The sequence below is a fragment of the Nerophis ophidion genome, linkage group LG24 (genome assembly GCF_033978795.1).
Source record: "Nerophis ophidion isolate RoL-2023_Sa linkage group LG24, RoL_Noph_v1.0, whole genome shotgun sequence".
NCBI classification, from domain to species: Eukaryota; Metazoa; Chordata; class Actinopteri; order Syngnathiformes; family Syngnathidae; genus Nerophis; species Nerophis ophidion.
The window spans coordinates 25,205,979-25,218,478 of record NC_084634.1 but is presented as its reverse complement, the minus strand read 5'-3'; positions in this window follow the sequence as shown (position 1 = coordinate 25,218,478).

Sequence of the window (12,500 nt, the reverse complement as noted above, 5' to 3'; positions counted from 1 at the left end):
AAGACAACAGAATAATTAAAAGCTAAACATGCTACAGTACACGATGCAGAACAGGGGTGTCAAAAAAAAAAGACACATTTTCAGATTAATCGTGATTTTTATTTGTATCGATTCTTAATCAATTGTAAAAAATGTCAATGAGGGATTTTTAATCACTGCTATGTTGAAATTGTTATTGGTATTGATACTGTTGTTGATGATATTCTATTTTGTTTCACTACTTTTGGTTTGTTCTGTGTCATGTTTGTGTGTCCTCTCAATAGCTGTTTATTGTTGGTGTTCTGAGTGTTGTTGGGTCGGGTTTGGTTCTGGAATTGGATTGCATTCTTATGGTATTGCCGTGTATTGTTTTGTTGGATTGAATTAAAAAATGAAAATAAAAAAATATATATTTTTTTCCAATCTGTCCTGTCCAGCCACTCAGGAAAAGCATATTGTTGATGTAAAAGATCATCCATCCATGTATCTATCCATTTTCTTCCGCTCATCCGAGGTCAGGATGCGGGGGCAGCACCCTAAGCAGAAAAGCCCAGACTTCCCTCTCCCACGCCACTTTGTCCAGCTCCTCCCAGGGGATCCCGAGGCGTTCCCAGGCCAGCCAGGAGACATAGTCTTCCCAACGTGTCCTGGATCTTCTCCATGGCCTCCTGCTGGTCGACGTGCCCTAAACACCTCCCTAGGGAGTCATTTGGGTGCCATCCTGAGCAGATGCCCGAACCACCTCCTGTGGCTCCTTTCAATGTGGAGTAGCAGCGGCTTTAACCTGAGTTCCTCCCGGATGACAGAGCCTCTCATTCGGTCGGAGGAAACTCATTTCGGCCACTTGTATCCGTGATCTTGTCCTTTCGGTCATAACCAAAAGCTCATGACCATAGGTCAGGATGGAAAAGTAGATCGACCGGTAAATTAAGAGCTTTGCCTTCCGGCTCAGCTCCTTCTTCACCACAACTGATTGATACGGAGTCCGCATTACTGAAGACGCCGCACCGATCCGCCTGTCGATCTCACGATCCACTCTTCCCTCACTAGTGAATACTTGGGCCAAGATCTCCTCCCAAACTGGAAATGGCACTCCACCCTTTCCCAGGCGAGAACCATGGACTTGGAGGTGCTGATTCTCATCCCAGTCGCTTCACACTCGGCTGCGAACCGATCCAGTGAGAGCTGAAGATACTGGCCAGTTGAAGCCTTCAGGACCACATCATCTGCAAAAATCAGAGACCTAATCCTGCAGCCACCAAACCAGATACCCTCAATGCCCTGACTGCGCCTAGAAATCCTGTCCATAAAAGTTATGAACAGAATCTGTGATAAAGGGCAGCCTTGACGATGTCCAACCCTCACTGGAAACGGGTCCGACTTACTGCCAGCAATGCGAACCAAGCTCTGACAATGATCATACAGGGTGCAGACCGCCAAAACCAGACAGTCCTATACCCCATACTTTCTGAGCACTCCCTACAGGACTTCCTGGGGGACATGGTCGAATGCCTTCTCCAAGTCCACAAAACACATATAGACTGGTTGGGCAAACTCCCATGCACTTTCAAGGACCCTGCCGAGAGTATAGAGCTGGTCTATTGTTCCACGACCAGGACAAAAACCACACTGTTCCTCCTGGATCTGAGGTTCAACTATCCGGCATAGCCTCCTCTCCAGTACACCTGAACAGACTTTACCGACAAGGCTGAGGAGTGTGATCCCACGATAGTTGGAACACACCCTACGGTTTCCCTTCTTAAAGAGAGGAACCACCACCCCGGTCTGCCAATCCAGAGGTACCGCCCCTGATGTCCATCCGATGTTGCAGAGTCTTGTCAATCAAGACAGGACCACAGCATCCAGAGCCTTAAGGGACTTCGGGCGAATCTCATCCACCGAGGAGCTTTTTAACTACCTCGGCCACCTCAGCCCCAGAAATAGGAGAGCCCACCACAGATCCCCCAGGAAATGCTTCCTCATAGGAGGATGTGTTGGTGGGATTGAGGAGGTCTTCGAAGTATTCCCTCCACCAATCCACAACATCCGCAGTTGAAGTCAGCAGCACACCATCCGCACCATACACAGTGTTGACAGAGCACTGCTTCCCACTCCTGAGGCGGCGGATGGTGGTACATAATCGCTTCAAAGCTATCTGGAAGTCGTTTTCCATGGCTTCCCCAAACTCCTCCCATGTCAGAGTTTTTGCCTCCGCGACCGCTGAAGCCGCACGTCGCTTGGCCTGTCGGTACTTGACTGCCTCCGAAGTCCCATGAGCCAAAAGGACCCGATAGGACTCTTTCTTCAGCTTGACAGTATCCCTAAATGCTGGTGTCCACCAGCGGGTTCTAGGATTAACGCCACAACAAGCACCAACCACCTTGTGGCCACAGCTCCAATCAGCCGCCTCGACAATAGAGGCACGGAACATGGTCCACTCGGACTCCATGTCCAGCAGCTCCCTCGTGACATGTTCAAAGTTCTTCCGGAGGTGGGAATTGAAACTCTCTCTGACAGGAGACTCTGCCAGACGTTCCCAGCAGACCATCACAATGTGTTTGGGTCTGCCAGGTCGTAAAAGATCAAATCTTCGGTAAATATTACCTTTATAAAAGAGAAGTGTTGGATACTTTTTGTGTTGCCTTATTTGTATTTGAGTTTGTATTTGAGTTAATATTATGATCAATGTTTGTTACAAAACTAAATGTGGGACATAATTAATAATGGAAGTGTTTGTTTATACTGTAGCATATTATTGGTACAAATAATTAGCCAACACGTGTGCAGGGATATTTCACAACTGTTTGTCTATGTTTTTACTGTGTATATAATTGAACAGTGTTTATGTTGTGTACAAAGTGTATTTGTATGTTGTGTAAAGGAAATTTCACATTTCTATGAAGCTCAAGATCAGTGCCTGATGTCTCCTGTATTTACTACATCTTGTAGTTTATAGGGTTCGGCGAAATAAGGGCTCAACCTCAGCCTAAACCCTTTCGGTCTGTACAATTGTAAATTTATGAATGTAAAACTGTTAGTTTATTTTGTTGACCACTGACCGAACAAATAATAAACTAAAGTAAATTGATGTTTCGGTAAAACCAGTTCACTGTTCAGTTATATAGAAATTGATCAGAGCTGTTTATTTATATTATGGAGGAATGTAGTTAATCAAAGCACTGGCATCCAGTGTTCTCAAAAAATTATAGACTTTGAATTGAGAAACGCTTCCGTATCGAATAGTTACCCCCAAGAATCTAATTGTGTTGTGCCCAAAGATTCATAGCTCTACTGCAGTAGGATACAATAAATCATGTTAACCGCTTAGATTAGGGGTTTCAAACTCAATTTACCTGGGGGCCACTGGATGCAGAAACTGGGTGAGGCTGGGCCGCAAGAAAATATTTCTTAAAAAAATCTAAAACTTTTTGATGAATTCACCTTCTTTGAATGGCTCTCCCGCTCTAGCAACATACTTGCCAACTCTCGCGATCTTTCCGGGAAACACCCGAATATCAGTGCCCCTCCCGACAATCTCCAGGGGCAATCACTCTCCCGGTTATCACCCGGACAACAATATTAAGGACGTGCTGTGGTGGCAATGCCTTTAGCGTCCTCTCCAACCTACCGTCTCGTCCGCTTTTCCACCAAACAAACAGTGTGCCTGCCCAGTCACATATTGCATGAGGCTTCTGCAGACCCACGGAAGCGACTGCAAGACATACTTGATCAACAGCCATACAGGTCACACTGAGGGTACCCGTATAAACAACTTTATCACTGTTACAAATATGCGCCACACTGTGAACCCACACCAAACAAGATTGACATACACATGTTGGGAGAACATCCCCACCGTAACACAACATAAACTTAACAGAACAAATACCCAGAATCCAATGCAGCCCTAACTCTTCCGGGCTACAATAGGGGGCGGGGTTGGGTGGGGCAGGGGTGTATATTGTAGCCCGGAAGAGTTAGGGCTGCATGGGATTCTGGGTATTTGTTCTGTTATGTTTATGTTGTGTTATGGTGCGGATGTTCTCCCAAAATGTGTTTGTCATTCTTGTTTGGTGTGGGTTCACAGTATGGCACATATTAGTAACAGTGTTAAAGTTGTTTATACTGCTACCCCCAGTGTGACCTGTATGGCTGTTGATCAACTATGTCTTGTATTCACTTACTGCGACTACAGAAGCCAAATACAACATGTGGCTGGGCTGGCATGCTGTTTGTAGAGGTTGTTGAGGACTCTAAAGGTAGTGTCTCCACGGTGTCCCCTTAATATTGTTGTTTGGGTGAAATTCGGGAGAATGATTACCCCTGGAGGGGCACCGAAAATTGTGAGTCACCCGGAAAGATCGAGGGTATACAAGTATGACACTGTAAAGCGCAATTCACATTAGAATTGCGGGCCGCACAAACATTACATTTTCACATTAAGGTGCGGGTCGCAAAATAACGTCTCGCGGGCCGCAATTGGCCCGCGGTTCGTGTGTTTGAGACCACTGGCTTAGATAGAGCTTTTGAATGTAAACAACTGTTAGATCGATAGAAATATCGATAGTAAAAATAACCAATATAGAATCAATACCACAGTGAATAGATCAATATTTTTTTTAATCATCACAAAATCATTTTGTTGTTTTTGTTATTGTTTACAAACTCAGGAAGTCCCTAGACACAAGAGATGTTTAAACATTTATACACGCACGCACACATATATACACTTACACACATATATACAAATACACACATACACATTAATATATACACACGTACATAAAAATACATATTCACAAACACATACATACATACATATATTTCCCAGAGTTGTCACTATGTTGAACTCTAACTTATAATAATAATAACTCAACCCATATAATATCCTGCCCTAACACCCTACTGTGCAATACTACCCTTCGAGTGCAATACGTCCGACACTGATTGTTATTTATTACTTCAGTACTCTTGTCTTGTTCCGTATATTGTACAGTATTTTGTATTTCTACAGTGTTTTGTATATTGTACAGGATTGCTTGTTATTTTTATTGGATAGTAGTCTGTTTATTTCAATTGTTAGTTTTTCCTTTATTACCTCTTGCATTATATATTTTACCCCATATTTGTTCCCACAACCGCACCTTAAGTTGGAGTTTTTAATCTTGTTATATGCAAATATGACAATAAAGTCTATTCTATTCTATAATATGTATACATATTTAAAATTCATATTATTCTATGTATATTTATTTGTAATTTATTTTTACTTATTTTGCCGTTTGTTAACATGTTGAACATGTTTTATTAAAAAGACCAGCATGTTTAACATTTAGATTCCTTTCTTTCATGAAGACAAGACCACAAGAAGGAGTATTACATGAATCTGATAACTTGCACTGTTTAAAATCAGACAGGATTCACAGTAGTGCTGATGAATTCCACATGTTTTAACTTACATTGTGGAGGAGAAAGAAAAAGTCCTTTCTGTCCAATACCTAATCTTTCCTGTGATAAAATGGCAACCAAGGTAATCAAAAAGGTCAAACAAAGAACGAGATTCCTCTACAGCAGGGGTGTCAAACTCAAATACAGAGTGGGCCAAATTTTAAAACTGAACAAAGCCGCGGGCCAAGGTTGAACAAATTACCTTTTTAATAGGGACCCAAACAAGTTTTGCATTGAATATTAAACAAGCAAGGCTTATGTAGCTTTATAGTCACATACAAAATCGAGTTTCAAATTATAATAATGAGTAAAAAATATCAATGGCATATCAAATAAAATGTAAATAAAAATTGGGGGAGCGGGGTTTGGTGGTAGGGGGGGTGTATAATGTAGCGTCCCGGAAGAGTTAGTGTTGCAAGGGATTCTGGGTTTTTCTTCTGTTTAATTTATGTTTGCAACGGTGCAGATGTTCTCCCGAAATGTGTTTGTCATTCTTGTTTGGTGTGGCTTCACAGTGTGGCGCATATTTGTAAAAGTGTTAAAGTTGTTTATACGGCCACCCTCAGTGCAACCCTTATGGCTGTTGATCAAGTATGCCTTGCATTCACTTGTGTGTGTTAAAGCAGCATATATTATGCGATTGGACCGAAAAGAAAAAGCGGACGTGACGACAGGCTGTAGAGGACGCTAAAGGCAGTGCCTTCAAGGCACCCCCCAATATTGTTGTCCGGGTGGAAATTGGGAAAAATTCGGAAGAATGGTTGCCCTGGGAAATTTTCGGGAGGGGCACTGAACTTTGGGAGTCTCCCGGGAAAATCGTGAGGGTTGGCAAATATGAGTATCAGCGGTGAATGCAGTGTTACAGAGGCATCGTCGCTGTATAATACCGGCGGGCCAGCTCTAACCTTAATTTGATATTACCTCAAGGGCCAAATGAAATTTGGCCCGCGGGCCAGAGTTTGACACCCATGCTGTACAGAATATCCTCTCTGGTCAACAACAGCACCTTGAAGATTCTAGCGGGAACTCTCATTCAACCCTTTTTCGATTACACTTGCACCTCCTGGTACCTTAGCACCTCCAAAACCCTCAAATCTAGACTCCAAACATCCCAGAATAAGCTAGTCTGGTTACTTTTAGACCTCCACCCCATATCACACCTCACTACCACCCAGTTCTCCAAAGTGGGCTGGCTCAGGGTGGAGGACAGAGTAAAACAACTTGCACTGAGCCTAGTCTACAAAATCCGCTACACCTCCCTGATACCGAAGTACATGTCAAACTACTTCCTTAACGTAAATGACCGCCATAACCACAACACCAGGGGGAGCTCCGCAAACCACATTAAACCCAGATTCTGAACTAACAAAGGTCTTAACTCATTCTCTTTCTATGCCACATCAATGTGGAATGCACTCCTAACAGGTGTAAAAGTAAGTGCATCTCTATCCTCCTTCAAAACCGCTCTAAAACAACACCTCCAGGCAACTTCAACCCTTTATTAATACCCTCCTCCATTCACATCCCATCTCCCCGGATTGTAAATAACCTATTGTAAATAATCAAATGTATAGACTTGTTCTTATACTATCTGAACTCACTATGCTTTCTGCTGGCTGTACATATCCTACTAAGTAAGACCTACACTGCTTCAATGTCCATTTCTCTAATGATGCAATTGTTGATGACTAAAGTGTCACACCTGGGTGAAGTCTTGTCTGGTTTCATGGTGTCTTGTCATTTCCTGTTTTATTTTGAAAGGTTAACTCTCCCTCTCATTTCAGGTCACTTGCCTTTCCTCCGGTGTCACTGGTCTGTCTCTCCTGATTGCCTGATTGTGCCCACCTGTGTCACCCTCCCTCATGTGTATAAATGTCTCTTCCTCCTCTTGTCTTGTGCCAGAGTATGTCGTCTCGCTACGTGCCTCCAGCCGTGTACCAAGTTTTGATAAGTATTGTCTCACTTTATTTATTGATTTCTTTGTTTCCTCCAAGAGAGTGATTTTCTGTTGCTAAAGTTCTTCATGCTAGTAATTTGTATCTAGTTCATAGTGCCATGTTTTGCTTTTTCCTCCTTATGGAGTGATTTTTCAGTTTTTGGCCTTATGCCCTTTGCTACATTCCTTTGTTCCTCAGATTTTGTAGCCACTTTGTTTTGATCACTCTGTTCTAGAGATAGGTGCAGAAGCACATTTCTATGCTGAGTCCTCATTTTCACCCAGCCCTAACATAAAGTACTGATATCAACCAAAGCTCCTCATCCAACCCCCCGGATTGTAAGCAATGTAAATAATTGTGTATATACTATGATGATTAACCTGTGTGATGACTGTATTATGCTGATAGTATATATTTGTACCATGAATTGATTAATGTGGATCCCGACTTAAACAAGTTGAAAAACTTATTGGGGTGTTACCATTTAGTGGTCAATTGTACGGAATATGTACTGAACTGTGCAATCTACTAATAAAAGTATCAATCAATCCAAAAAAACCACATGAAAGAGTTCGGTTTTTGGCATCCTATTTGTCCAGCTTCCGTACTCCTTTTTTTTTTTTTTTTCTTTACATTGACGGCAAACTCCGTAGCTTGCTCGCTGGTGTGCGCTCGCTTTCTTAGACTCTTATTTTGCTAGCACGGGCATGGAGCAGCACTTTTATTGTGACGACAGGAACTGTGCGGTGGGTAGAGTAGCCAGAAATTGTACTCAAGTAAGAGTACAGTTACTTTAGAGATTTATTACTCAAGTAAAAGTAAGGAGTAGTCACCCAAATATTTACTTGAGTAAAAGTAAAAAGTACGTTGTGAAAAAACTACTCAAATACTGAGTAACTGATGAGTAACCTGATTACGGCAACAAATAATGCACAAAAACATAAATATAGCAATGAGCAAATTCAGAGCCAGGAATATCTCTTAAGCAACTAAAACAATAATATATATGAAATAATAGTACATCAAAATAAAAATAAAATAAATGGCACATTGAGCCACCATAACTTAACAGCACCATAGCCTCAGTAGGCATTCATTGATTTGGTTGATTGATTAAAACATGTATTAGTAGATTGCACAGTACAGAATATATTCTGTACAATTGACCACTAAATGGTAACACCCCAATAAGTTTTTCAACGTTTATCAATTATTTAGTAAATGACCAAGTCGAGGTGATCTACCTCATATACACATATACATACACACACAAATCATTTATACACACACATATATCATATATATCATATATATATATATATATATATATATATATATACAGTATATAATTTATATTTATTTATTTTGCCGTTTTTGTTGACATGTTAAGGTGTTTTAATGAATATACATGCATGTTTAACATATAGATTCCTATCTTTCATGAAGACAAGAATATAAGTTGGTGTATTACCTGATTCTGATGACTTGCAATGATAGGAATCAGACCTCCATGTTTTCAATTGGAAGAGAAAAAAAGTTCCTCTTTTCTGTCCAATAACACATGAAAGTCGTTGGTTTTTGGCATCTTATCTGTCCAGCTTCCATATTCGTTTTTATACACTTTGCAAGAAATACATTGGCGGCAAACAACGTGGTTTGCTAGCTTGTTTGCGCAGGGTTTGGGAGACTCTTATTTTGTTAGCGCAGGCGCGATGGAGCGGCGCTTTTATTGTGAAGACAGGAACTGTGCGATCAGTTTTTAGGCTTTTGACGGGAAGTACGGTGGAAATAAAGTGTCTTTTTTCCTTTACACTTTGGACTGATTGATTGAAACTTGTATTAGTAGATTGCACAGTACAGTACATATTCCGTACAATTGACCACTAAATGGTAACACCCCAATACGTTTTTTAACTTGTTTAAGTCGGGTCATGTGACCGCCTGGCTCGGTTTGATTGGTCCAGCGTCACCAGTGACTGCATGTGATTGGTGAAACGCAGGCATGCGTAGATTCTACTTTGAAGCTCTGTCATTAACCAAAACAAACATTAATAGATCGATAAAAAAAGTAGCGAGTAGCGAGCTAAATGTAGATAAATGGAACGGAGTAAAAGTAGCGTTTCTTCTCTATAAATATACTCAAGTAAAAGTAAAAGTATGTTGCATAAAAACTACTCGTAGAAGTACAATTTATCCCAAAAGTTACTCAAGTAAATGTAACGGAGTAAATGTAGCGCGTTACTACCCACCTCTGGCGGTGGGTCTATAGCAGGGGTCACCAACGCGGTGCCCGTGGGCACCAGGTGGCCCGTAAGGACCAGATGAGTAGCCTGCTGGCCTGTTCTAAAAAAAGCTCAAATAGCAGCACTTACCAGTGAGCTGCCTCTATTTTTCAAATTGTATTTATTTACTAGCAAGCTGGTCTCGCTTTGCTCGACATTTTTGATTCGAAGAGAGACAAAACTCAAATAGAATTTGAAAATCCAAGAAAATATTTTGAAGTCTTGGTCTTCACTTGTTTAAATAAATTCATTTATTTTTTTACTTTGCTTCTTATAACTTTCAGAAAGACAATTTTAGAGAAAAAAATACAACTTTGAAAATGATTTTAGGATTTTTAAACACATTTACCTTTTATCTTTTAAATTCCTTCCTCTTCTTTCCTGACAATTTAAATCAATTTTCAAGTATTTTTTTTTTTTAATAGTAGGTAATAAATACATTTTTAATTCTTCATTTCAACTTCTGTTTTTTCGACGAAGAGTATTTGTGAAATATTTCTTCAAACTTATGATTAAAATTTCCCCCAAAAATTCTGGCAAATCTGTAGAATCAAATTTAAATCTTATTTCAAAGTCTTTTGAATTTCTTTTAAAATTTTTGTTCTGGAAAATCTAGAAGAAATTATGATTCGTCTTTGTTAAAAATATAGCTTGGTCCAATTTGTTATATATTCTATAAAGTGTAGATTGAATTTTAACCTATTTTAAACATGTCATCAAAATTCTAAAATTAATCTGAATCAATGATGTTCCATAAATTATTTTTATTTTTTCAAAAAGATTCGAATTGGCTAATTTTTCACTTCATTTTTTTCGGTTGAATTTTGAATTTTAAAGAGTTCGAAATCAAAGAAACTATGTTTCAAAATAAAATGTTCATTTTTTTTGTGCTTTCTCCTCTTAAACCGTTCAATTAAGTGTTTTTTTTCATAATTTATTCTCTACAAAAAACTTTCCGTAAAAGGAAAAAAATGACAGACAGAAATACCCATTTTATATATATATATATATATATATTAAAGGTAAATTAAGCAAATTGGCTATTTCTGGCAATTTATTTAAGTGTGTATCAAACTGGAAGCCCTTCGCATTAATCAGTACCCAAGAAGTAGCTCTTGGTTTCAAAAAGGTTGGTGACCCCTGGTCTATAGACTTCTGACAGCGCCAGAGTTAAAAAGTGTGTCTCGCCTTCCTGACAGTCGTTTTTTTTCTTCACACTGAGCTGGCAGCAGACAGCGTCACCTCACAAGATCCTCTGGTGCCTTGGATGTCAATCAAGTGACAAAAATGATGTCCTAGGGAAAATTTTTAGGTCTATTCTTTCAATGCCTGGCTGGCGATCGACATAATGGGCACCCCTGGTCTATATAAGTGATTATAAGGAACATTTTTATTTACCTAATTCTTTATTTTTTATATTTTATTCGACTACTGTCATTTCGACAAACAAAAAATAGGACTGATAAATAAAAAACGACCCTATTTAACATGTTTATACGTTCCATTTGCTGCTGTAGGGAAGACGGCAGGCAATCTGCACTCTTAATGGGTTATGTTTCTCTATCTTTAACAATTCTATTATTTTCATTCACTTTTTTTCCCCAGCTGAAAAACTGCTCCCTGCACAAAAGACTTGCTTCTTTCAATGCACAATGCAACCTCCACACTACACTCATACACGTATCCACAATCCCTTGAGAATCAGCAGATATTAGGTGCGGCTATTGTTAGAAGCATGCTTGGGTCAGAGCAATTACATACAAATAAACACAGATGATAAAAAAATGATTGGCGGTCACAAATATTTATATAATTTTCATTCACTTATTAATTTCTATAGATATGAAACTTGGATATACTTTAGAGTTGTCAGTGTACATTTGTTTTATCTACTAGCAATGATAAGTTGACTACGTTCAAGCCTGGCGTTGGTAATGTCATTGTTGAAGGCTGCACGAGTGCTGCTAGGGAGCTGTGGTTCTTTAAGAGAAATCCGAAAAACATTCTCTCTCACTTTGCGACATCCATTGAACCAGGGATGTCCAAAGTGCGGCCTTGGGGCCATTTGCGGCCCGCAGCTAATTGTTTACCGGCCCCCCACACATTCTGGAAATGCTATTGCAAAAATAAAAAAGGACATGAAAAATATTGGAATGAGGTGAAATCTAACGAGAACAAGTTGCAATGTTGACACAAAGCTGCCACGCAGGCTATTTTTTTTTCTTTTTCTTTATTTTACCATGTAAAAACCATCTTTACCATGAAATGATTAACGTGGACCCCGACTTAAACAAGTTGAAAAACTTATTGGGGTGTTACCATTTAGTGGTCAATTGTACGGAATATGTACTGTACTGTGCAATTTACTAATTACAAGTTTCAATCAATCAATAATTTTTTATTTTTTTTGCCATTGCTCAAAACAAAAAATTATGACAAAAAAAATCCATGTTATATTGAATTATTAGTTCAAAAATGTCACTTTAAAATGTTTTATGTGGTAAATATTGCATATATTGTGCAGTTTCCAAATAAAAACAAAGTTTTCTTTGACAAAAGAGCATAAAACAAACAAAATAATAGTTAAACGTAAAATCGACAGATATATCTGAAGTTGATCTCGTAACTTATGTGTTGAAAGTAAAAAAAAAACCCTAATAAAAATTGATCACTTTTTGAGTTGGGCACCTTTTGGATCCCAAATATATAATGTAATAATGTACATATAATTATATTGTGATAAAATGAATGAAATAATAATATATATTTAGTGGTATTTTATTTATCTTTTCACCGTGATTACTCAAAAATAATAAAGACTTAAAGTCAATGGTGTCCTGCATTATTGAATTTT